We start from the raw sequence: 22,227 nt of genomic DNA on the forward strand, positions 1-22,227 counted from the left end.
ATTCACATCTAAAAGTGGGTTCCCAGAGACAGTGTGCACAGGACACAAAGAGTGAAGGATAAAGGCAGAACGAAGACCTGTGGTTACATAAGTTTGAAAACTGCCACTAATTACCTGTTTCTATTTGACGGCCATGATGGGGCTCATTTGTCCATGGCTTTTGGGGTCCTGCTGGTATAACTCATTGTCTCCCACACCTACTTACCACAGAACCTTCTGAGTCCCACATGCGTAAATAGTGAGCAGGACCAGGCCTCCTTGCCATGTGCCAATAGCACCACTGGTGTAAGAAAACTAGGAAATCCCATCTAACAAAAAGTGTTCTTTAAGGAATACATATTCAGGGGATACCCTCATTTTTTTCATTCAGAGATAGGCACAGCGGTTCTTGGGGACCAGTCCCTGTGCCAAGAGCAATAGGACTCCAGCAGCCACACACACGGACCCAGCAGCTCAAAGGATCTCTCCAGCACCTTCATTGCCCTACCCAGCATCACCACCAAGCAAACGGTGACTGACCTCCAGGCAGCATGCTGGCTCCCATACCAGTTAACTCCAGTCAGCCAGAAAGTGTGCAAACCTAAATTCTACAAGCCTCACTGATTTCCAGCTGGTTCTCTTTTCATTGTGGTCATACCTGGATTTATAAATCGTATTTGCTGAAAAGTGTGTCTTGGAATGACTTTTCTGCCTTTTTTAGAAGGTATCTGGCATCTAGTGAGAAGCTGAACTTTCACATGACTTTTGCATTTAAGGTTTGGAGCCATATAAATATCCTACCCTTTCAAATGAAACGCAGAGCACTAAGATCTCACCAAAATGAGCTGTGTGCATATGGTAAGTGATAACTCAGCTTCTGCCTTTCAATTTTAACATTTCAAAAAAGACTATTAAAACACAGAAAAAGAAATTGTTATGTCAGGAAAAGCTTGATTCTAGAGTAACATTTTTAACATAGTATAGAAAGTTAAATTTTCATTGCAGTACAGTAATGTAACTTCCTAGAGCCACTATTATTAGGCACAATATGCAAAGGCAAGTGTCTCAGAAAGTAAGAGCTAAGCATTAATTCATTCAAAAAAGAGAAGAGCACCCACTAACATGTTCTGCTGCAGTGCAGTTAGCTAAGGATAAACTTTCAGAAAGACCAACTACTGGAAGGCTCTGAGCTGGGACCAGGGCTGGGTGGGACAGAGATGGGGAGGCAAAGAAAAGGAAGTGTCCAAGACCAAGAGGAGGCTACTGAAAAAAGCCAGTGCCTCTGCTGTTTCCGACCAGGCACAGGCCTACCCGAGAAAATGCAATGCAGGGAAGAAATCAGATATATTTATCAGAAAATTATCACTGAAGAAACTGTGCTGAATTCGGTTTCAATTTGACAGCATTTAGTATCAAGCTGCACAGTTTATTAAGTCAGATTTTAAATGTGTGCTTCTTTTCATTAAAAAGTGATGGCTGTGCGAGACAAAGAACAAAAAATAAATAAGAGCTTGTACATACGTATGTGAGTGTGTGTTTGTAGATGTGTAAGCATGTTTGTGTGTAGATGTGTGGGTATTTATGCATGCGAGTATATATGTGTGTCTGTGTGTACCTGTGTGCACGTGGGTATTCCTGTGTGTGTGCAGGTGTCTGCATGCATGCACATGTAGTTGTGCATATGTATGTGCGCAGGTATATATGCTGTGAATTAAGTATGAGTCATACACTGGGCACTACTTTACTTCTATTACCTCTGGAACCTCACAGAAACTCTTTAAGGCAGACAGTATACCCATTTCATAGAGGAGCTGCAACCTGTCTACTCCCCATCGTCATCACTTACCCACCGCTGGCTCTCTGTCTCATTACATCCTAGTGAAATGCTGTAAAATTCCCACAACATCTTAAATTATATATTTATTTTAAAACTTCTTACTAATATCAACATTTCTCTTACTATAATGATTCAATAAATTTATGTTCTAAATTCATTTGAATTGTGGGTGCACTGGTTTTTGTACTTCTTTATAAACATCAGGGGAGCTGAAACTCTAGGCCAGCTTCCTTCTGCTTTTGAATGAGGGTAGTTAAGAAAAAGCCAGAAGGTTTTTTCCAGTGATTTGTTTACTAGTTTATATATATATTTTTGGTTTGGTTTGGTTGCTTTTGCATTTTTTGTTCCTTTTGCTAGATTATAAGCTCACTTTTATGTATGTTTCTTTATCTGCAATGGACCCTTCCACTTACGAACTCACTTTGTTCCAGAGGGTTGGTTGTAATTCAGGTTGGTCAACTGAAAGCTCAGGCTCCTCCACACAGCTTTCAAAGTCTCTCTCCTGTACACAGGCAGATCTCAGTGTCCTTAGATAGACATTGGCCCAGGATTTCTCAATCAACCCCATACAGGAAAGGATACTGTAATGCTCCTTCCAGAATTCTTTAAGGGTTAAATCTGTATCTGGGACCACAAGCACAAGTGGCCAGCATTTGGGTTGTAACTCAAGACTTTGTTCATAAGGTAAAACTAAAATTCCAGTCATAACCCAAGTTGTTTGTATGTCAGGCCAGCCGTAATTCAAGGGTCCACTATATATCTTTGACCATCTTAAGAATAGCTTTAACTTCATCGTATTCCTTTGTCACCGTGCTGGTCTCTGCAGTGTGTTTCCTACACTAGTGGGGCATGGGCAGTGAGCATCTCAGACTCATTATCCTGAGGCACTCTTCTGTGGCCATCAGTTCAACTTCATAATAGCCGTGGCACCTGCAGCCCTTCCCAGGGCTTTGCCTGTGTTATGCTGACTCTGACAAAGTTTTTCAGCCCATTGGGCCTTTGAAATAACTCCCAAGACGTTTTCTTGCCCACCCAGCCTCAGGGTCCCAAGGCTCCCCACCACTCCACTGTCACTCAATGCTCCAAAAACATTGCTTAGCTTAATCTTCACCTTGTGCATTTGGTCAAATAAGAAAAAACTGCATTTCTAGGGCTCAGGGTATAGCTAAGCGGTAGAGGCTTTCCTAGCATGCATGAGACTGAGTTCCATCCCCATCGTCAGAAAAGAAAAAAAAAATTGCATTTTTCTGCAGCACAACCTAATGTCTCACCGCTGCTCCCTATGTGCGGAAGTGAGGCCCAATCCATTGCCTCCATTCTAGCATGTGGCAGTGAAAATAAAAGCACTCACTGAGCCCTTAGAGAGGCGGAGCTCTTCTGGAAAACATGGTCCTCTCCTGAAGCCTCAAGGACAGTGGGCTTAGGAAAGTGGAAGGTCCTGGGTATGCCAGGTAATAGGGCCACTGTGCTGCATCCCAGAGGGACCATCCCGAGTCAACATCTCTGTTGTAGGCTAGAGGATCCATGAATCTCAGAAAGCTGGAAAGAAAAGCTGGTGTGGGTGGAAGGGACTTGGGCTTGCTCACCTCAGGAAATGCGCTGATCCCAAGTGGGTTGTTGAGCCCTAGGTGGTTGTCCCGTTCCCCATATCACCACTGTGAGGACCACTCTGTCAACAAGATGCAATTTTCTATGTTTAAGAGCAGTGAGACACTAGAGAAAGTTGCTGAATTACCACTTCCTATTTAAAAGCAACGCCTACCTGCCCAAATGCACATGGTTAACCATATACATCCTGAAGGTTATTTAAAAAAAAACATGAAAATCAATCATATGACTCTTGGCATCAAGACAAATCAATAGTAAAATGGGTTCTGGGGAGAACCCAACATTGCACCTTCTCGAAGAAGAGAATTACAAGCCAGGGCTGATGGTGCATACTTGCAATCTCTGGAAAACTAAGGCAGGAAGATCATAAGTTCGAGCACACCCTGGGCAACTAAATAACTGTCTCAAAATTAAAAATGAAAAACAACAACAAAAAAAGCCTGGAGATGTAACTCAGTGCAAAGGCCCTGGGTTCAATCCTCAATATAAATACACACACATATGTACGCATGCATGCACAGCTGGTACACAAACAAAAACTCCTGCGACTAAGTGTTGCTGTGAGCTGGCCGGGTGGCTGTAGGAATGTTCAGGGTGCCTGAGAGGCATGGGCTGGTCTGAGCCTGTGCCCCCTACCCCCCACCACCAAGCTGTGCAACCATAGGAGGGATGCAGACCCCTCCCATGCCACAGCCCCACTAGGGCAATAGCCTACTGTGACTTGCGAGGGATAGGGCAGAGTGCAGGAGAGGCAGTGGGATGGAGCTGGAGGACAGCCATTCCCAGGAATGTCCCCAGTAGTGCTGTGCTGTGGAATCATAGGCTTAAACCCCTACCTTTCCAGCGCTAGGACCACCCTTTCATTAGACAGGTGGAGGGAAGTAATGGGTGAGGATTCAGAGGATTTATTTTAAGGTGTGAGAGAGAGGAGAGAGATAAGAACTGCAGAACAGTGACATTATTCATACCTGGGCTGCCATAAACCCAGCCTCAGGAAGTGCAGAGAGCTTCACTGTGGACCCTCTTTCCCTCGAAGTGCATGGCCTGCCTTCTCCACCCAGCTGATTATGTGTCTCTACTGCCCAGAACTCTTGCCCTAGCCCTGCTTGGTCCAGCATATGTTCAGCTGCAGCCCCACAGCCATCCTGCCACTGAGGGACCTTCGCCCATCTGACTCCAGGTCACTTCCAGGCGCTTCTGCTGCTTCCCACCAGCCTCTGCCTGGGCCAATCAGCTGCTCTCCCTGCATGGGAAAAGCCTTTCACTGATCTAGTATTCTGCCGACCTGGTTGCCACAGGGGCCTATAGTGGATGTCTCTGTCCCTCCCTCTGAACAACTCTTTCCTTCCTGAGTTCTGCTTCGTGGTTCTCTGACTGGGCCTGCAATTTGCCTGGGCTCTGGGTGGCCTGGTTGTCTTTCCTGTAGGAAGAGCCTCCGCTGTCCCTGGATAGAGAAGAGAGCTGGGAACACCTTCCTTCTTCCTTCATTCCTTCTCCTCCTTCCTCCAGCATACGCTTCTGCTGTTTGAGGAGAGCGGAAGCAGCTAGAAGATCTGCCCACCTGAGCCCCAGACACTTACAGAGGAAGCAACAGCCCTCATGGGTATTTAGGGAAATGTGCTTCTGCATTCTCCAGCTCTTTAACCAAATGCTCTCCTTCACCTTCCCCTTTCACAGTCTCATTCGGCATGAATGAGATGCTAGTAGATTGCTGGCCCTCAAAACACCCTGCTTAGGGAAATGACAACAAAGTTAACTTTGCTAAGAACCCAAAAGAATGTTAAACAGATATGTGGACCATTGCGCAAAGCACTTCTAGTCAGATACACAGAAGGACTGAGGGGAGAGGATCGTGTGGTCCCATCTCACTTCCCTCCTTGGAAACAAGCCCAGAGCTGTAGGCAGGCGGAGAGAAGCCAAAGAGAGGCCTCCTCCTTCCGTCCAGGACAGGGGAATGAACCACTGAGCATCTGGGCTCAGCCTTTGAAGCCTCCCAGCCTGAGCCCTGGCCTCCAATTTGTATATCTGTGGGTGAGGCCGGGCTGTGGCCCCTTGGCCTCTACAATGCTCTTTGTGTTTTTTGCCTGAGATGACAGCCATTGCCTCAAATGGCAGTGTGTGAGTGTCATCCAGCTGGGTCCAGCTATGGGACAACTTAGCCCCCAGCCACCCTCTGCAAGAGCTGCTCTGCTGACCTGTCAGCCACAGCCATGAGAGGGCCCAGGTATAGTCACCTGAAGCCACCATGATCCAAGGTAGTTGGCTATGTTCTCTACTCCTCACCAGACACTCAAAACTTTGGAAATAATGGAGAGCATTAAAATATAAAGCAAAATAAAAGCCTACTTCACTTGTTTAATAAAATAAGTGCATACTGTCTCCAACAAAGCCAGCAGTTAGAACAGCAGCTGGAAGGGAGAAAGGGAATCTAAATGGTGCTACTGCTGGACACCAGCAAACTGGAAAGGCAGAGTGCCAAGTCCTGTGGTGGTCTGAGTGTGCCAGGGGGTTCAGATCTACACCTTTTCCTCCATATGGAAATAAGGATTTTCAATAAATTATGTCTGCAAACTCCTCCATTAGGAACAAAAATGTATTATTTCATAGAAAGAATTACAAGCTATGCTAATACATTTTGGAATTTACAAAGACTTGTATATCCTTCCTGTGCACTTCAAAGGTGATAGATCTGGGAAGTTTGGCAACTGTCACTATGCCCTCAACTGAAGACTGTCCCCCTTGGCTTCTCAGGTGACTTAGCTTGAATGCTGACAGAGAGGGCTATGCATGCCTGCTGCAGCACATATGCTATAGGCTCGCCACCAGTGGCCTGGAGAATGCTTAAATGCTCACAAGCAAGAAGCTGGCTGAGAGTCTGTGAGATGGGAAGGGCGGGAGCTGAGCTGGGAGGATGAATCAGACTGCTCAGGGAGGAAGGCACAAGGACACATGCCAGGAACAGAGCATGGGCAAGGTATGGGGTGCAGGAGGCACCAAAGTGGACCAAAGAAGGTCCCAGGAGGAGAGCAGAGGAGGTAGGACAAAGAGCTGGAACTTGGGTGACAGGGTGAGGGCACAGATGTCCACACTGTGGGATCAGGGTAGCAGATCCTTGGGACAGGCAAGGAGGACACAGTAAGCAAGTGCCTATGATGGCACTCCTGTGCCAAGGTCTTGGCCCAGTGGCCAATCACTTTTCATTAATTGTTACCCAGGCCTTGGTGGCACAGCCATCATCAGATCATAGACAAGACAACAGAAAGTCAGAGACATAAAGCCTACTTGCCTAATGCCTCAAAGATCGAGGCCTCAAAGCCATGTTGTTTGACCCCAAAGTGCATGTATTTCCAGGATAAGCTTGAAGAGGAAGTGATGTTTGGGAGACATTTTGAAGAATCAGTAAGGAACAAGGGGTGGGAGAATAAAAAACAAAGCATATTCACTATCTGGACTGAAATAGGGAAATCAGGACTGGAAACTAATCTCTAAGTTTATAACTTACTTTTACATGAAAGAAAAGTTATATTTACAGAAATTCAAGGTACAAATATGTGACAACACAAGCAACCCAATACAGCAGTGGGTATGCATGCCTCAACTTTCTGGGCTAAGCAGAAGATCATGGGTTTCACTTAACATGTGCAAAATGGGAGGAGGTCCAGGTCTGTGGACTTGAAGACTTGAGGGCATTCTTGACGATTTCAGGTTCATATCAGCCATGAATTGGTTATTTTTTCCGATTAATCTCTGGGTGTCTACCTTTGCATGGACAGAAGATGGATTGGTGACTTGGAAATAACGGACTTGTGGATCAGCAGTTGGTGTGCGGCAGCAGCCTGGTATTATTATAACTACTATGTAGGAAGAGACACAGGGATGGCAATGCACTGAGAGATTCTAACCGAGCTCAGGGGTGTGGGTGGCTTAAAGGAAGCAGAAGGACACCTAGAAATCAGGAATAGAGACAGACAAGAACGCTACTCACAAACCAATGAAGGATTATTCACAAAGGCAAGGGAGAAGAGGGCTTAAAATGCCTGCAGAGTTGAGGATAAGGATGGACACGAAGGACAGATGTGTCTAATTGCTCAGGTTCACTGTGCCTCTAAGGATAAATTCAGGATGAGTGCTCCATGAAGGCTGTCCTGCAGGAAGTAAGAAGGATTCTGAGGAAATAGACCACAGCAGCAGAAAGTGCTCAAAACTTGAAGACACTCAGAAAAGAGGATGGAGATACAGAGGGCAGCAGGCCTGAGGAAAAGTTGATTTTGTTAACACTAAGGTGTCATCAGATAACCCTGCATGGCACTCTTGACCCACACATGACTTCAGTTGCAGGAATAGGGGGACAGAGATACAGGGACCAGGGAGGACAAAGATGTAGGGTCCGTGAGGAATAGAGATGCAGGGACTATGGAAGAGAAGGACACAGGGCTTGGGAGGACAGAGAAGCAGAGATCATGGAGGATGCAGAGAAAAGGGATAGGAAGGATCACAGATTCAGGGACCAGAAAGAAAAGAGATGCAGAGACATAGGGAATGGAGACTTTGCTCTCTGCCACTTCAATTTGTGAGCTGAGACTCCTCATGTCTAGCCAGAGGAGGCACCAGCCCTAAGGCACAGCCCTCGCTCACAGCAGAGATGACAGGGTCTGGTTTTCCTAGCAGCCTTGTCCTTCTGGCTCTTTCTCCTGTTGGGACACCAGCAACAGGAAGCCAAACCTCCCTGTGTGCCCGGGAGTTCCTAGAAGCTGAGTGCTTAAAGCCATTCCAGTCTTACAAGCCCAGCGTGGTGGTCATCCTAACCTCACAGGGCAGAAGCAGTGAGGAGCCCTTCCCTCTGCTGGTGGAAGCAGACAGCACACCAGGGTGGAAGGAAGAAGAATCAAGGAGGGCGGTAGGTGTGATGAATTAAATAATGGTCAACTTGGAGCACCCAGCTGAAATGAGTCAGCGTGGTTCTAGGCGTGGAAGACCCTCCTGAGGATTGTTGCCAACAGCATAAGAAGAGAACTGGAGGGGAAGATTGCCAGCTGTTGATTTTCTTGGAGAAGCTCGCCTTGGCTGATTTTCCTGACACAAGCTTGGCTGTTCTTGTCAGAGAAGGAGCTCGGGTCCTCTCTGTCCTGGGAATGGCTACTGTTCTCATCAAGGGAGCTCTCATCTTCACTTTGAGTGCCACTTCCTGGCTCTAGTGAAGATCCCTCAGTCTGGTGGCACATATCCTCCACCCCGCCAGTGCAGGCTTTCTAGCTTCCACCACTGGTCTTTGGGCCTTCCTGGGGTAGATCTTCAATATGAACTTGCATAAGACCGGAAAGGAAAACCAGCCACAGCAAGCTTCTGTGAAGTTAAGGTGTCCACCACCCTAAAGAGCTGGAGGAGGTGGGAGGGGAAAAAGTCAGAGGCAAACTGGATGGGGGGCTTGATTTTGTTAAAGGCTAAGAAAGGAAAGGGGAGATGCAGTGTAGAGAACAGCTCTCAGACAGGCAGATTGGGCCTCCAGAATTCTCCTCAAAAGACACAAAGGGACATCTGTGTATTAGTTAGAGTTCCTGTTGCTGGGGAAAAAATACCCAGCACCCACAACTTTAATTTGGTTCATAGTTTTTTGCTTTTGTTTTTGGTACCAGGGATCAAACTCCCATCCTTGTGCTTATGAGGCAGGGGGCAGAACCACTGAGCTAAATCCCCGGCCTTTGGCCCATAGTTTTTAGAGGATTCAGTCCATGGTTGGTTGGCTTTAAGGCAGAAATGGCACAGAAGAAGGGTGTAGTAGAGCAAAGCAGCTTACCCCATGGCAGCCAAGAAGTAGAGAAAGAGAGGAGCCAGGGACAAGAATACACCTTGTAGGTCATATCCCCAGTGACAGACCTCTAATAGTGCATTCAGCTACTGAACCCAACAGACGAATCCACCGATGAGTGTAGCACCCCATGATCCAATCATCTTCCACATACATGAGATTTCAAGGGACATTTTAGATTTTTTCCCAGAATCCTTTTTTTTTTGGTTTTTTGAGACAGGGTCTCACTATGTAGTTGAAACTGACCTGGAACTCACTATGTAGTCCAGGCTGGTCTCGAACTCACAACGATCCTCCTGCCTCAGCCTCCCAAGTGCTGGGATTACAGGTGTGCGCCACAACGCCCAGCGCCAGAGCTATTTTTAATCCATGACCTTGGTGGCTTTCCAGAGTGGGAGGAGAAGCATCAGCAAAGCACAGCACCCTGTCCCAGATACGGGTGGTCAGGGTCCTTCAGTTTCCTGGTTGGACAGGGAGAGTTGGCTTGGCAATTTGCACCACCTTGACGTTGTCACAGCCAAAGTATATCCCAGAGGGCTGCTGGGGGAGGTGTGCCAGCTTTTGGAATGACACACGTGGGACGGAACTTATGACATTCCTCTAGGTATCCGGTCACTTTAACAGCTGAAACTATCCAGCCTCAAAGAGCTGTTTTATATTCAATTTTGATGGGCCCATCATTGTGGGTATAATAACAACAACAACAATAATAATAATGAAGATGGGGAGAGGGGACTAGAGATGGGGCGAGGGAGGTGGGTGGGGAGGGGAAGAGGAATAGAAAGAACATTATGCACATGTACCCACTCCCTAAGGTGAATGTGATCTTCCTGCACAGCAAACGGGCACTGATAAAGTTAAATCTTAACCAGTCAATGGCTGGCAGAAACCCAGAAGTGGAAAGCTCACCTCACCTATGCTTTTGGTTCTCGGCACAGCAAGAGAAACAAAGATGACTTTAGCAGCTGCTTTTGCAGGCAGGCCCTGTGCACTCTGCTGTGATGCTTTCTGTTACAGTTCAGCTCCTCCAGGCAGTTTTTCCTCCTCTGTTCTGGGATACAGAGAGCTGTGAGATTCTGCTCTTCCCAGGTGACCCTTGTCCTGCGAAAAACACTTAGGCTTGGAGTAAAGGTGGTGCTGATGGAGGGTGTCACTGTGTGTGGGGTTGACTCCTGTGAGCTGGGACATCCAGGGAACCACTGCCTACTGAAGTTGGAATTAGGTCAGATTTGCATGGCCCAGGAGACAGAGACAAGCCCTCAGGTAGGGACTGCAGGTTCTGAGTAGGATAGGCAAGAGGGGAGTGGGCACTGGGGTCCTTTGTCAAAAAGAAGAGCAATCCTCCAATGTCCAGCAGCAATGCCATTAACGGAAACCCCCAGGTTTCCAAATGGCTGTGTTTCCCCAACAGAAGGGTCACAAAGACAGAAACACATCACTTCTTAAATTACTGGTATTAAACAAAAATTATGTGAGGGACTCTACCTTATCCAAGAACTCCTAAGACCCATAACTCATGAGACATTTGGGTTTAGTTGGATACTGCCAACTACAGGTCTTGAATTTTTCCTTCTTAGTCTCTGCACTGTAAGAACTCACTAAAATTTTGGTCCTTGAACTCTTTCCTTGTGAAGAAAGATGAGATGGGCACTGTCAAATGAAAGGGGGTCTGCAAAGCCCCTGCCCTGGGATTATCAGTAACTCAGGACCTTTCACCACGTGAAAGGGACATTTTAGATTTCAACCATAACCATCTAGAGTGCTCCTTTCTGAAAACCTTTGACAGCTGTACTTTCAAGTGTGTTCCTAGATGAAGAGACCACACTGCCTCCCCCTGGCTGGCATCCTATGCTGGGTCCCATTTTATCACAGATACTGTCTTGAAGATGGATTCCATTCCACCAACCATTGTTCTCCTTATAATTAAAACAGGAAGATAAGGAACTTGAAAGTGAGACAGCAGCCCCTTGGGAAAATGTCCTTTGAGGTCTTGAATTTATCTTCTCTGACTATCGTATTCTAAACACTGCTGTGTTCTTACCAAGATGTATAAATAAAGGTAAAAATGATAACAAGCCCATTCCTGAATACAGCCTGGGAACAAATTCACTAAGTAAGTGACCATGATGTTGTTTGGGGAGATATGAAGTTAGGAAATGTGGCTTATAACTGTGTCTCCATGCTTTCCACATGTTTAATAATGCAGCCAGTTGACTGTACAGTGATCAGGGACTAACTGACTGTCACCACATTGCTGATGCCTAAGCCTAGGAAGAGTAGTACTATGTGATGTCCCGGGTCCCACTCACACCCCAGTGCTTTGTACCATAGCCTCTTCCCTATCAGTTCCCAGAACAGGGGACATGCATTTCCCCTCAAGTCAGAGTCAGGAAGTGGTGGAAAGGATGCTGCATAGCTGGACTTGAGACTCAACTTAGATATGGGGAAGTGGAACCACTGGAGACCCAGAGCTGATGAGACAATCCCTGACCTAGGAGATAATCCTGGTTCCAGTGGAACCGGCTATCCTCAGGCTGACTTTAAAATATCGCAATTCCCTAAGGGCATGATCGATTTATGCCAGAAAGATGGGTTAGCTCAGAACGAGAGTTACAGAGGCCTCTTCCCCTGTTCTGCTGAATCAAGACAGCAGGGCATGCACATCCTCTGCCCTGCTAGCCTTTATCTGAGGTGAGCCACGTGGAGGACACCTTGCAGCCAGCGTTCAGCCCTGGGTGTGGGTGGGACTGTGTAATAAGGTCAACCTACCTTGCAGATTCAGAAAGATTCAAGCAAACAAAGAGACCCACACTGGCTGATTGCATATTTCTTTAACCATACACACAAGGCAGTGATTTTTAGATTTGCCAAAATGTCTGTTTATCTACCAGAAAGATCTGAAAGCCATACATTCTTTTTACATTGGGGCGTCCAAGTGAAGGATTCTGATGTTGGATAAGCACATATAGAAGTTGTGTCTAAATCCCCTTCCTGGAATCTGTACAGACATCATCTCAGTTCCTAATCAGAGAGGTGGCCAAACAAAGGGACTGGGGCTCCAAGGGAACACAGATGGCCTTGCTCAGCGACTCAGGTTCACTGACTCATCACCTCCATTCTGTGACAGGAAAGGGCAGGCTGACTTTAAAGCTGCTACAGAAAGGAAAAAGGATAAGGTGAGGTAATGGTGATGACAGAGAGACCGGCTAGTTTCACCAGTTGCACACAGTCTGGGGTAGGAAGGGGCCTTACCTCTGCACGAGAGAGCAAAGTTTACACCCCACTGCAGCAGTCCCCACCTAACATGAATGGGTGCGTCCCTTTGGTTGAGGTGTCAACACCTACAGGAAGACTGTCTGGTCTGCCTGGCCTCAAAGTACCTCTGGATGATGTTGAAAGGTGAATGCTGTGATGAGATTTTACTCATCCCAGGTCATGTCCAGCTGGCCCTGCCCCAGTCCTGGCTAGCACCTGCCCCATCTGCACAGCTCTGCTCAGGTCCCCAGATCCCTCTTTGCTTCTATGCTGCAAATCTCTCCTTCCACCTGCTCTTTCTTCTTCCTTTGCTGCCTTGTCTTTCTTCATATATGCAACATCACCCTCTGAAGACTCTCAGATAAAAATATCTCTTTAAAAGTAAAAAGGGCATATGTATTGCAGGCACACTCAGTCCTCTCCAATATAAAATCCTCTTGGCAGGAAAAGGGATGGAACTTGAGACCATAATGTTAACTGCAATAAGTCAAATACAGAAAGTATGGTTTCTCTTATGTTAGAAACCCAAAGGATAAATAAATAAATGAAACAGTAAAACAAAGGTGAAAATAAAGAAAACAGAAAACAAAGGCATCAAATAAACAGATAGACTTGTTGGGCCTCAGCTCAGTGGTGATGTGAGCCTGTCTTACAATGCAAGGTCCTGAGTTTGATCCCTGGTACGAGAAAAAAAAAATAGACTTATTGGAAATGAAGAGGAGGGTCAGGAGGAGGCAGGAGGGTAAAAAGGGAGTAAAGGGATTGAAAATGATCAAGATACACTATAAACATGCATCAATCTTCCAAAATGAATGTAACTATGATACATTGCCAACATTCACCAATAAAAACATTTTGAAATCTGTGCCTCACCACCCTCTCCCCGAGCTCTGCTAATGCCCCGCAGCTTGATGTGTCTTACATAGTGACACGGTAGTGAGAAACGTTAGTGTTTAAGGAAGGCTGTTCAAATTAACTCTCAACAGAAGTTGATCATTTTAAACATTTTAAAATATGAGACTTGTGAAGTGGGTGAAGGGAGGGCAGGGGTAAGGGGAAAAAATAAGAACCAAGGCATATCATGTAAAGGTACAAGATCCCAATGATAAATGTAACTGTATTGTTCGCTTTAAATGTATCAATAAACTTAACAGGGGGGTGGGGGGATGTGAGACTTGATGAATGAAAGTGGTTCTCTAACCTGTGATGTGGTTCCAGGTCACTTAGGAAAATCCCAGGGTCCAGCCGGCCTGGTGGTCCTTCTTGGCCACCGTATGGCTGTGTGATTTTCTCATGGGCAGAAAAGCATCAGCTTCCACACTGAAGCCTTCAGAGCCTCAGGACTACTTGCTTTGGTATGCAGAGGCCACACAGAGTCATACTTAGTGTATTTGAGGGTTTCCACCCCAGCCTCCGACAGGAGCCCCAGCTCTACTGTGCCTCATTACTTCTGCCATGTTGACCACAGTAGTTGACAGCTCCACTTCTAACCTTCTGTTTCTAAAAGCTCTGTGCTGGGAAACCAGACAGTCCTATTTATCAGAACTGTGCCCAAAATAGGAGTCAGTGCCTCTAAAGGTGCACCTGAGGGTGTCCCCTGGGAGAGGCACATAGGACTAAGGGCATGGGCTTGTGGTCTCTATTTTGGCTGCAGTCTCTTTTCTGCTCATTTCCTCTTTCTCAGTTTATCTTAGAGGAAGATATTGTTAGGTAGGATATCTCCAGGTAAGTGAAGACTCAGAAGACATTATGCAATTTTAAAGCAAATTCCTCTGCTATCATCATATAAAGGGAATAACAAAAATACATGAACCCCCAATAGTAAAACTGATTCCACCCATGTGTCACTTTCACTTGGAAGATGGTGTTAAGAGAATATCCTCTATCATGCTTTTTTTTTTTTTTTTTTTTTTTTTTTTTTTTTTGTACCAGAGATCAACTCAGGTCCTTGTGCTTGCAAGGCAGACAGCAGAACCACTGAGCTAAATCCCCGGCCCCATAGTGCATTTTTTTGAGCAGACTCATAAGTAGGTTCATGGATTTGTGTCCTCAGACAGATTTGTCCATTCCCTGCAGCTGACTCCAAGATTACTCATTTCTCCCTCCTGCCTCCTCTGCCCATTTATGAGCCCTCTGTGGCTCTCCAATCTCTCCACCCAAGGCTGTGTTGCTCTTCTCTGTCTGTGGACCACCCAGAGCCTGGCTCTGCTGCCCAGCTGCAGAACCGGCATGAAAAGTGTTTGGTTTGCATTTGTAGAAGCTGCAGTTTTTCCTCTACTTACTCTAGGAGAGATGCCTTGAGAGATAGCTATATTGTCAATTAGATTCTTTGCAAATATTCCCATCATTCTTAGCAAGGGCTGGCTCCAAGTGTGGTAAAGATCATAGTCAATGTCTAAGTGAGTTAGGGAGAGCACAGACAGACTCTGACTTAGTTTCCTCCACTGTCACACACTGAGAATATAACTTTATCTCTCTAACCCTTTAAAATAGTATTGTCCTATTTCACATGGTCAATTATATCATTAGGATCTTATGTACTATTATAGTTTTTCACACCAGAGAAACTATTCAGTATTTACACAAGAGTGACTTATCTATTTCCCTTAGGAGTATCCTCAATTGACCATGTGAAATAGGAAGAAAAGGGCTAAAGGTGTAGGGAAAATGGGAAGTATAGGGGAAAGGTAATAAGGGAAAAGAAAAAATATGAGAAAATGAAAAAATGGAAATAAAATGTTTGTAAATGGGGAGGAGAGGAGAGGATGAAGGGAGGGAATGGACAAGGGGAAAAAAATGAGAACCAAGACCTGTCATGTAAAGGTACAGGATCCCAATAATGAACATAATTGTACTGTATACCTAACATGTACCAATAAACTCAATAAAAGAAGAAAATAAAATAAAATAGTATTATCATTACAATTACATAAAATGGCATGCACAAAGCCTCTAGAATAGTGCATGTCATACAACAGACTCAGCAAAAGTGGGTTTTTTCTCTCTCTCCATGGCATGACCAAAGGAATGAAAATAAGTAAGTGTCCAATCTAAATCAGCTTCGGTGATGTAAACTTCAGCAATATTCTTTTACCTTCAAAGCATATAATTTATAATTACAATAGAAATACAATATTTCTGGGCCAGGGATTTAGATCAGTGACTCTGCCACCTGCCTTGCAAGCACAAGGACCCGAGTTCGATCCCCAGTACCAAAAAATATTTTTTTCTAAATTGCAAGACGAAACAAAAACTTACCAACAAAGAAGTAGATTTCTGCTTCACGGCACAAGCCAGAGGTCACAGAGTTTTTCTCTTAAATTTCAGATTCCTGTCACCAGGGTGAAGACACAGACCCTCTTCGTGTGGATTAGACGGCGCAGGCGTAGGTCCCTCCGATGTTCTCAGGGTCACTGCACAGCTCCTTCCCACGCGGATGCGTGCTCTTTCTTCACCCTCCTGGAGGCCAGTGTGGTAAACTGCCTCACCACAAATTTTATTCCTCCTGCACACTTTAGATCACGTAAAAGTAACAAATAAGGTGGAGGAAGGAGAGCAAACTTATGTAACTAGGTCACTTGATAATTTCAATTTTAGATGCAAATTTTTTGTTTCAGAATTATTAATCTGTGGAGTATTTCCTGATTCTTCTTGGAAATTACAAGCTAATTACATGATCATAAAGTTCTTTGTAAAGCTCCACACAATACCTAATGATATTTATAATCAACTAGTCATTTACTATTTTTAAAAGAAAAACACCAAAAAGCATTAGTCAAGCTACAAATCCCCCAAGGAAAGCTCTAAATTGGCTCTCAGTGGAAAACACTCATGCTGAGGAGGGTGGAGGGGATTATGCACCCTGGTCAGCCCTGCTCTCTCCTGTTTCTTAGGATTCTAAGTAGAACTGTTGTGTTAAGTTTGTGTTTGAAGCTTCAGGTTTGTTATTTCATTTAATTTTAACCCACAACACTAACAAAGTAGATATTATTACCCCTGATTTAATATGGGAAGAAACAGGCACATGAAGATGTTAAATAATTTGTTCCACAGTAGGATAAACAGAGTCATAGATCTAGCAAATAAGACCTACATCTTCTAGTTCCTCCTTACACCCTACCTTATTCGGTTCTTCAGCAAACACCTATTAAACACTTACCATGTACTGGGTATTGCTCAAGGAACTATGGAAGTAGCAGTGAATGAAACATAAAATCCCTGACCTCATAAATTTACATGATGGTCATGAGATATAGCAAACAAAATAGAGAAAAAGATAACATCATATGGCAGATGGTGATAAATGCCAAAGAGGAAATTAGGCTGGGGCTGGAGAGGCCGTGGCAATTTTAATCTGAGTGAACAGGGAAGGCTTCACTGAGACCGTGGCATTTAAACAGAACCGGAGAGAGGGGAGGGAGGGAGCCACGTGTTCCTTTAGGGGATAAGATTTTCAGGACAAAGGAACAGCAAAGGCAGTGTCCTTGAGGTAGGATTCTTCCTGGCATGCTCAGAGGACAGGAAGGGGTAAGGCTGGGGTGAGCTGGGAGTGAAAGCAGAAAAGAGATGGCAGGAGATTCTGGGGCCTCACAGCCCTCATCAGGATGTCACCTTCTGCTCCACGGCAGTCGGGAAGCCTTGGAGGTCTTGAGTGACACTGCGTAACTTGTGTTTTAAAGGGATCCCTCTGTAGCAGTGCTGAGAATGGCTGAAGGTAGAATGCAATGCCACTCAGGGAAGAATGGGCATATATGGAGATAAGTCAAGGAGGTTTACTGGAAGGCTGGATGTGAGAAAAGAGAGGCAAGAAGGATGCCGCTGAGTGTGTGGCCCAGGCAATGTGAGGTTGGAACATCAGGAAACATGGCAGGAGAGACAGGGTTGGGGTGGGTTGGGGGTCAAGAAGTCATTCACAATGAGAAATGGGAGACACTTCAGAGACTGCCTCAGTGCAGGTGGCGTAGATGGATGGGATCAACAAAGATAGGGTGTGGACCAACAAGAGGGCTGTGTCCAGGAGGAGACAACAACCCAAGGTCAGTGCTGCCCCAGCTCACCTCACACAAGACTGAAAATTAGCCCCTGGAGCTAGCAGTTCAGAGACTGTTGTGATCTTGACCCAGTTTTTGTGTAGTGCTGTGGGAACCAACCTGGCTGGGAAAGGAATAAAAGGACTCCACAAGGAGTCTGCCAGAGGAGAAACAGAGGAACAGATAACCGCCAGAGACAACAAATATTTGAAGACAGGAGAAATCAGCAGGGTTCACACAGTGGGGAGAATGATCCAGGCAAGGGCAGATGCTGCTGACTCTGCAGGAGAAGGAAAGGGAATTTGATCTGAATCCCCTAGAAACCCAAGGAAGCTTGGACGGAGCACAGCCTCCTCTGGAGACAGGGCTGTGTGGTAAGCAGGGTTCAGGGAGAAGGCTAAGTCCACAGATTCAGCAGCCAGGGACTGGAAGAGCTGTAGGCTCACAATGGTGCCTTTCTAAAAGTTCTAACCTCCTCAAGCAAGGCAGGAGCCAGGGCATCAGCTGTGAATGCAGACAGCAACGGGTGTCATCATTTTGAGAAGAGAGGACATGGAATAAAACCAACACTTAGGGAGAAGAGAAAGAATGGTCTGGAGGTCTGCCACAGCCAGCAGCATGGGCAAGCCACAGGGACACACAGAGAGATGGTCGCCATGACCACTTGCTGTCTTTCTCTAGATATATTCAGTCTGCAGGTGTAATTGCTGAGTAGGAAGAGAATTGAATCCAACATGAGTGAGCTGTGGTTTCACATGAGTAAGACAGAGAAAGGGCCAGGGGCTTAAGGTGGATGCCGGAAAGCACTGCCTCGCCTTCTAACTCCGTACAGAACACCCTCATCATGGCCCAGGCACAGCCTAGCAGTCACCACCCCATCCCCACCACAGCTTCGCCTGTGACATGGTACACAAGAACACACTGTCCCGGGATGCCCTCACTCTCCTTGGTGTCAGCTGCAAGTGTAAGCACGCCATTGCTCAAAACCCCAATTTCCTCTAACAATTGATGGTGGTTTTAAAAACCCATAGTTTAAGATTTATTTATTCTTCTAATTTTTTCTGATGTGTCCAAGGACAATTAATTGGTGGATTTTTTGTGTATAAACACAGTAGTTTTTTAAAAATCCTGATTTACTTAGTAGATGTATCAAATACAGTACAGTCTAATATTCTGATAATTGGTAAGCAATTCCAGGCTTCGTATGGTGAGAATTGCTCATCTTATTGAGAACTGTGGTCATCTTAGGGTCTGTGTACTATATATGTTTTTTCAGAAAATTGAAACTTGTTTAAACAAAAAGTAACGAGTTGCTTAAACATTCTTAGGTGATTCGACAAATAAGCAATCTTGGGGTGATCTCTTCCTTATTGAGAAGGAACATTTGTTAGTGAAATTTTTAGGCCTAGAGATTGGTCTGGCCTGGAGTTTGGGAGTGCTTCTTCTACCTTGTAAAATAACATGAATTTGGAGGAATATTTTCTAATGCCTAAGTTTGGGTTGCCACAGTCTTTGCTGTGATATGGCCAAGCACATCAAGTAAAAGTCTCTTGCATACACAATATCTATGTGTTGTATGCTAAAGGAGCTTCAGAGGAAAGAGGAAATGAGATGGTAATCAGAACCAGGTCCCAGGTGTGGGAAAGGCAGCATGACTTAGGACCATGAGAGTCATAAGAAACTGTAACAGCAGCAAGTCAAGGGGCCTGAGCCCGGGTGCCTGGTGTCTCAAGTCTGGTGTCTTATTTACTTTCTCTTTGCTGAGACACCATACTTGACACTCACAACTTAAAGGAAGTGTTTATTTTGGCTCAAAGTTTGTAGAAATTTCAGTCCATAGTCAGCTGGCTCTGTAGCAGGTGAGCATGGCAGAAGAGCATCATAAAGAATTGCTCAGGGCATGGTGAGGAGGAAGCAGAGAGCAATCAAGGAAGGAGGGAGGGAAATACAAGCTTTGAGGTCACATCCTCAGTGACACACATCCTCCCAGCATCATGTTTTTTTTAGCTATATACCCATAATGTGTCCCTGTCTCTAATCCACTAGTGTCATGCCTCTAGGATCCAATCACCTTCCAAAAGCCCCACTTATGTGTACATAAGGCTTTGGGGAAGCACCTAGAAATAAATAATTACACTGGATCTCTTTAATAAAGTCTGAGACCCCACTTCCTGAGGGACGTGACTATAAAGTCCACTGTTCTAAGGGCTTTTGAAGCACTCCAAAAACACATGAAGCTAGAGAACGATTTCCAGGCCTCCTTAGGTTGGCTGACCTAACTCTCTCTACTATCTGGAACATTTTGTCATCTGAGTCCATGTAATGAACTGAACTGGCCAAGTTGTGGTTCCTTAAACAGCACACTGGTCACCACTAATGTTTTCACTGCTGAGATGGATAAAGGATAGAAGACACCGGAGTATAGTTTAATGGGATGTGGCAACTTGAACTGTATCCTGTAGGCTGCAGTCATGAAGAAAATGCTCCAAGTCATGACTATGGCTCCTAGAATCAAGAGAGAGTGATTCTTCATGCAATTACACCTGTAAAACATCCTCAGGATGGCTGATTCCACCCTGAATCTCGAGGGCCTCCAGAACTTTAGTACCAAAGGCAAGGCCTTCCAAATGGGAGCAACGACAGTTTCTCTAATACTCGTCAAATGTCTGCAAGGCTCCCCCGGCTCTTCCACAAGCAGGCAGCATGGAGTGACTAGCTATTAAGGAAAAATGGGTAAGAAATGGAGAGTACTGTGTGGTACTACCATGTGCAGTGGAAAAATTGAATGGAAGATTATTATAAATCTTTCTGGTATGGGCTGAATTGTGTCACCCAAAAAATGTTGATGTCTTCACTGTCACCACCTGTGAATGTGATCTTATTTGGAAATGAGGACTGTGTAGATGATGAATAAATATGCAATCAGCAGTGTAGGTACTAATCCAATGTGCCTGGGATCCTTAGGAGAAGGAGGACTTGGATACAGTTGTGCACATGCAGGAAAGATGATGAAAATGTCTGGGGAAACTGGCCATCCACATGCCTAGGGGAGTGGCCTGGAACAGACCCTTCCCTCATGGCCCCAGGTGAGGCAAACTTTCCTTAATCTCAGAGGTCACCTCCAGAGCTATGAGACAATACATTTCTATTGTTTAATCCACCCATTCTGTGGTCCTTGTAATAGCAGCCAAGAAAATCAGCACAGTTCATTGTCTTAGTCTATTGGAGTTGCTGTAACAAAATGGCATAACTATAAACATAATTTATAAACAACAGATTTATTTCTCAGTGTTGCAGACTGGAAATCCAAGATCCAAGTATCAGCAGAGTCCACCTAGTGAGAGCTGCTCTCTGCTTCAAAGATGGTGCCTCTTTGCTGTGTTCCCACATGGTGGAAGAGGAAAGAGAGATTTCTGTATGCCTTTTATAAGGTTATTAATCCCACTGGTAAGGCACCATTCTACTGAAAGAACTAATCATTTCCCAAAGCCCCCAAAGCACCCACCTTCTAATATCATTGCTGGAGGTGATCATTCAACATATGAATTACGTGAAAGGAGACATTCAGCAAACAGCCAGATTCACTGCCTTAAACCTGAGTGCCCCTCTCCTTTCTCTCTACTCTGCACCTGTGGTTCCCTCCCCTCTCCTTCTTTCTGTCCTTCAGCTATTTCCAACAGTTTCCCTCTTGTCCAACATCAGGTCACTCCATGGAAAACAGTATGCATCTGTGATTTCTCACTGAAGATGTGGGACAGCAACTAGAATATTTACTGATATGGATGAGCAGAGTGTGCCTTCTGCTAAGTATGGAATGTGTCACCAAAAATTCATGTGTTAGAAACTTCATCCCCAAAGTGGTATGTTATGGTATTTGGAGGTGGGGCCTTTGGGATGTAGTTAGGATTAGATGCAATCTAACATTTAGATGCACAGTGACATTTTATAGGCAGAGACCTCTGAGCTTGCATATTCACCCCATCTTGCTGTGAGATATCCCCTGCCATGTTGAGAAACAGCAGATGCCAAGGGGATTCTGGCACCATGTTCTTCTAGCATCTTTGTTCTCTCATCAGTTTACTGATCACTACTTCTCACAAGAGTGTGAGGAGTAAAGGGGTACCTGGCAAAGGCTGAATTGAGAGAGCTTGAATCCTTCCGGCTCTCTCCTAGTCCCTCCACCTCTCCTAGGCTTCTTGGGATCCACAAGCAAGGATCTTCTTTTCTTTGGCCTTTATTCTCTTTCAGCAGCATATGTTGCCCCAACTGTCTAGGAAATGATTTGCATGCAAGGAAGATGTGAGGGACATGGTACAAAACAGGAAGCCCTACTTAAAACCACTGGTGCCTTGGTTTACTCCTGGAATGGCCAAGATACTGTGAATCCAGAAACAAAATAACAGAAAGAACATGGGGAATTGTGAGTTCAGTGAGATGCAGCACATCTGGAAGAAGTGTTGCCCCAACTGTCTAGGAAATGATTTGCATGCAAGGAAGATGTGAGGGACATGGTACAAAACAGGAAGCCCTACTTAAAACCACTGGTGCCTTGGTTTACTCCTGGAATGGCCAAGATACTGTGAATCCAGAAACAAAATAACAGAAAGAACATGGGGAATTGTGAGTTCAGTGAGATGCAGCACATCTGGAAGAAGGCACCATGATGATAACTCACAGGAAAGTACTTATATTTTTTTTTTTTTTTTTTTTTT

General features: G+C 45.2%; 1 protein-coding gene and 1 pseudogene across 1 annotated transcript in view; one reads left to right on the forward strand and one right to left on the reverse strand.

The window, feature by feature from the left end:
- Positions 1 to 22,227, reverse strand: part of Ccr6 (C-C motif chemokine receptor 6) — a 60,865-nt gene that overhangs the window by 10,433 nt on the left and 28,205 nt on the right. Inside the window, exons 2-3 of the mRNA XM_033763324.1 lie at positions 15,744 to 15,997; positions 3,403 to 3,485 (exon numbers count right to left, since the gene is read on the reverse strand). The gene's annotated coding sequence lies outside the window, so the exon portion shown is untranslated. The remainder of the gene's footprint in view (positions 1 to 3,402; positions 3,486 to 15,743; positions 15,998 to 22,227) is intronic.
- LOC104852784 overlaps positions 8,067 to 22,227 on the forward strand; it is a 77,797-nt pseudogene continuing 63,636 nt past the window's right edge.

The sequence above is a fragment of the Fukomys damarensis genome, unplaced genomic scaffold, assembly GCF_012274545.1.
Source record: "Fukomys damarensis isolate Sample0158 unplaced genomic scaffold, DMR_v1.0_HiC HiC_scaffold_14, whole genome shotgun sequence".
Classification (NCBI taxonomy): domain Eukaryota; kingdom Metazoa; phylum Chordata; class Mammalia; order Rodentia; family Bathyergidae; genus Fukomys; species Fukomys damarensis.